The sequence below is a fragment of the Ipomoea nil genome, unplaced genomic scaffold (genome assembly GCF_001879475.1).
Source record: "Ipomoea nil cultivar Tokyo-kokei standard unplaced genomic scaffold, Asagao_1.1 scaffold2165, whole genome shotgun sequence".
Taxonomy (NCBI): domain Eukaryota; kingdom Viridiplantae; phylum Streptophyta; class Magnoliopsida; order Solanales; family Convolvulaceae; genus Ipomoea; species Ipomoea nil.
This window is the reverse complement of record NW_017618593.1, coordinates 982,955-987,770: the sequence shown is the minus strand read 5'-3', so window position 1 is coordinate 987,770 and position 4,816 is coordinate 982,955. Positions and strand designations below refer to the sequence as shown.

General features: G+C 30.6%; 1 non-coding gene across 1 annotated transcript; it reads right to left on the bottom strand.

Moving 5' to 3' along the window:
- Positions 1 to 1,399: 1,399 nt before the first annotated feature.
- Positions 1,400 to 1,473, bottom strand: TRNAT-AGU. Its single transcript has one exon. It is a non-coding gene; the product is annotated as a tRNA-Thr (tRNA).
- Positions 1,474 to 4,816: the final 3,343 nt, after the last annotated feature.

Here is a 4,816-nt window from a genome sequence, read left to right as displayed (position 1 = left end):
AAAGACCTCCCGCTTACTAAACAGGTGCTCTAACCAACTAAGCTACAAAAGCTAGATAACACTATTTCTATAAGTGACAATTTTTATAAAAAGAATATTGGTTTTCTTAGTAATAAGAATCATGGGACCAAAGAGCTAAAATAAAAACAGAGAAATAGGGGCTAACGTCATTACAGTTGCAAACTAGTACTTGTTGAGAGTTCTCATCAAGACCTCCTACTTACTAAACGGGTGCTCTAACCAACTGAGCTACTAGAGCAAGATATCACTTTTTCCAAAAGTGACAATTTTTCTAAAAAGAATTTTTGATGTCTTAGTAATAAGATTCATGGGACCAAAGAACTAAAATAACAACAGAGAAATGATCCAATTGTTATCAATTAGGAGTAAACCTCATGCCAGTTACTACCTTTATCAATTATGGGCAAATGTCATGCCAGTTACAATCTAGTACTTCCATTAAGCTTTCATTAACTACAATTTCGACAACTTTACTATTAAACAATCTACTATACAGTATTTATATGAGAAATATGTCAAGTCAATAGATATATAATCATTGTATATTTAATTATTAGAATTTAATTTTGAACTATAATAAATAATCTTACGGGTTACATCCGAAATTAAAAGTTGTTTAAATCTAATTTCTAATCTAAAAAAATATGGAGTATTAATTTCTATGTACTTTAAAAAAAAAAAACAACTAACTATTCTTGTGCTATAATGTAGTGCTCTTATTGAGAGTCTAATTCAAGACCTCGCTTACTAAACGGGTGCTCTAACCAACTGAGGTACACGAGCTAAATAACATTTTTTTTTTCTGAATTGAACATTTTTCTAAAAAGAATTTTGGTTGTGTTAATAGTAACATTCATGGGACAAAAGAACTACAGGGAAATGTCCCCCAAGTTACCAAGTTGTCATTTTGGGGTAAAACTCTCACCACTCTACTAATCATTCAAGTTACATCCGAAATTAAATGCTGTTGAGATCTAATTTATAATATGGAGTAATACTTCCTCTTTACTAAATAATTCTTATAACTAGCAACTCACTAGACCTAGAATATAATTTAATGCTCTTGTTACATGTCGAACTCAATACCTCTCGGTTACTAATCAGGTGTTCAATCCAACTGAGCTACAAAGCTAGTTAACACTTTTTCCAAAAGTTTCAAATTTTCTAAAATGAATTTTTGTTGTCTTAGAAATAAGATTCATGGTCCCAAAAGAACTTAAAAACAGAGAAATAGTGGCTAAACTCATTCCATACTTACAAATAGCAACCTAGTATTTGCGCTTTCATTAAGCTACAATTTCAACAACATTTGAACATTTTTCTATAGTGAATAATACTTTCAAATAACAACTCATTATTTCTAGGCTATATAATGTAATGCTCTTGTTGAGAGTTGGACTCAAGACCACCCACTTACTAAATGGGTGCTCTATCCAACTGAGCTACAAGAGCAAGATATCACTTTTTCCAAAAGTGACAATTTTTCTAAAAAGAATTTTGGTTGTCTTAGTAATAAGATTCATAGCACCAAAGAACTAAAATAACAACAGAGAAATGATCCAATAGTTATCAATTAGGAGCAAATCTCATGCCAGTTACAACCTTTATCAATTAGGGGCAACACTCATGCCAGCTACATCCTAGTACTTGCATTCAGCTTTCATTAACTACAATTTTGACAACATTACTGTTAAACACTCTACTGTACGGTATTAGTCAATAGATATATATTTATTGTACAATTAATTTTTAGAATTTAATTATGCACTATAATAAATAATCTTACGGGTTACATCCGAAATTAAAACTTGTTTAAATCTAATTTCTAATCTAAAAAAATATGGAGTAATAATTTCTATATATTTAAAAAAAAAAAAAAAAAAACTACTAACTATTCTTGTGCTATAATGTAGTGCTCTTATTGAGAGTCTAATTCATGACCTCGCTTACTAAACGGGTGCTCTAACCAACTGAGGTACAAGAGCTAAATAACAATTTTTTTTTTCAAAATTGACCATTTTTCTAAAAAGAATTTTGGTTGTGTTAATAGTAACATTCATGGGACCAAAGAACTACAGGGAAATGTCCCCCAAGTTACCAAGTTGTTGTCATTTAGGGGTAAAACTCTCACCACTCTACTAATCATTCAAGTGACATCCGAAATTAAATGTTGTTGAGATCTAATTTATAATATGGAGTAATACTTCCTATTTACTAAATAATACTTATAACTTGCAACTCACTAGACCTAGTATATAATTTAATGCTCTTGTTACATGTCGAACTCAACACCTCTCGCATACTAATCGGGTGTTCAATCCAAATGAGCTACAAAGCTAGATAACACTTTTTCCAAAAGTTTCAATTTCTCTAAAATGAATTTTTGTTGTCTTAGAAATAAGATTCATGGGTCCAAAGAACTAAAAAAAAAATCACCGAGAAATAGTAACTAAACTCATTCCATACGTACAAATAGCAACCTACCTAGTAGGTGCGCTTTCATTAAGCTACAATTTCAACAACATTTTTCTATATAGGGAATAATACTTACAAATAGCATCTCATTATTCCTAGGGTATAATGTAATGCTCTTATTGAGAGTTGAACTAAAGACCTCCCGCTAACTAAACGGGTGCTCTAACCAACTGAGCTACAAAAGCTAGATAACACTATTTCTATAAGTGACAATTTTTATAAAAAGAATATTGGTTTTCTTAGTAATAAGAATCATGGGACCAAAGAGCTAATTTAAAAACAGAGAAATAGGGGCTAACCTCATTACAGTTGCAACCTAGTACTTGTTGAGAGTTCTCATCAAGACCTCCTACTTACTAAACGGGTGCTCTAACCAACTGAGCTACTAGAGCAAGATATCACTTTTTCCAAAAGTGACAATTTTTCTAAAAAGAATTTTTGATGTCTTAGTAATAAGATTCATGGGACCAAAGAACTAAAATAACAACAGAGAAATGATCCAATTGTTATCAATTAGGAGTAAACCTCATGCCAGTTACTACCTTTATCAATTATGGGCAAATGTCATGCCAGTTACAATCTAGTACTTCCATTAAGCTTTCATTAACTACAATTTCGACAACTTTACTATTAAACAATCTACTATACAGTATTTATATGAGAAATATGTCAAGTCAATAGATATATAATCATTGTATATTTAATTATTAGAATTTAATTTTGAACTATAATAAATAATCTTACGGGTTACATCCGAAATTAAAAGTTGTTTAAATCTAATTTCTAATCTAAAAAAATATGGAGTATTAATTTCTATGTACTTTAAAAAAAAAAACAACTAACTATTCTTGTGCTATAATGTAGTGCTCTTATTGAGAGTCTAATTCAAGACCTCGCTTACTAAACGGGTGCTCTAACCAACTGAGGTACACGAGCTAAATAACATTTTTTTTTTCTGAATTGAACATTTTTCTAAAAAGAATTTTGGTTGTGTTAATAGTAACATTCATGGGACAAAAGAACTACAGGGAAATGTCCCCCAAGTTACCAAGTTGTCATTTTGGGGTAAAACTCTCACCACTCTACTAATCATTCAAGTTACATCCGAAATTAAATGCTGTTGAGATCTAATTTATAATATGGAGTAATACTTCCTCTTTACTAAATAATTCTTATAACTAGCAACTCACTAGACCTAGAATATAATTTAATGCTCTTGTTACATGTCGAACTCAATACCTCTCGGTTACTAATCAGGTGTTCAATCCAACTGAGCTACAAAGCTAGTTAACACTTTTTCCAAAAGTTTCAAATTTTCTAAAATGAATTTTTGTTGTCTTAGAAATAAGATTCATGGTCCCAAAAGAACTTAAAAACAGAGAAATAGTGGCTAAACTCATTCCATACTTACAAATAGCAACCTAGTATTTGCGCTTTCATTAAGCTACAATTTCAACAACATTTGAACATTTTTCTATAGTGAATAATACTTTCAAATAACAACTCATTATTTCTAGGCTATATAATGTAATGCTCTTGTTGAGAGTTGGACTCAAGACCACCCACTTACTAAATGGGTGCTCTATCCAATTGAGCTACAAGAGCAAGATATCACTTTTTCCAAAAGTGACAATTTTTCTAAAAAGAATTTTGGTTGTCTTAGTTATAAGATTCATAGCACCAAAGAACTAAAATAACAACAGAGAAATGATCCAATAGTTATCAATTAGGAGCAAATCTCATGCCAGTTACAACCTTTATCAATTAGGGGCAACACTCATGCCAGCTACATCCTAGTACTTGCATTCAGCTTTCATTAACTACAATTTTGACAACATTACTGTTAAACACTCTACTGTACGGTATTAGTCAATAGATATATATTTATTGTACAATTAATTTTTAGAATTTAATTATGCACTATAATAAATAATCTTACGGGTTACATCCGAAATTAAAACTTGTTTAAATCTAATTTCTAATCTAAAAAAATATGGAGTAATAATTTCTATATATTTAAAAAAAAAAAAAAAACTACTAACTATTCTTGTGCTATAATGTAGTGCTCTTATTGAGAGTCTAATTCATGACCTCGCTTACTAAACGGGTGCTCTAACCAACTGAGGTACAAGAGCTAAATAACAATTTTTTTTTTTCAAAATTGACCATTTTTCTAAAAAGAATTTTGGTTGTGTTAATAGTAACATTCATGGGACCAAAGAACTACAGGGAAATGTCCCCCAAGTTACCAAGTTGTTGTCATTTAGGGGTAAAACTCTCACCACTCTACTAATCATTCAAGTGACATCCGAAATTAAAT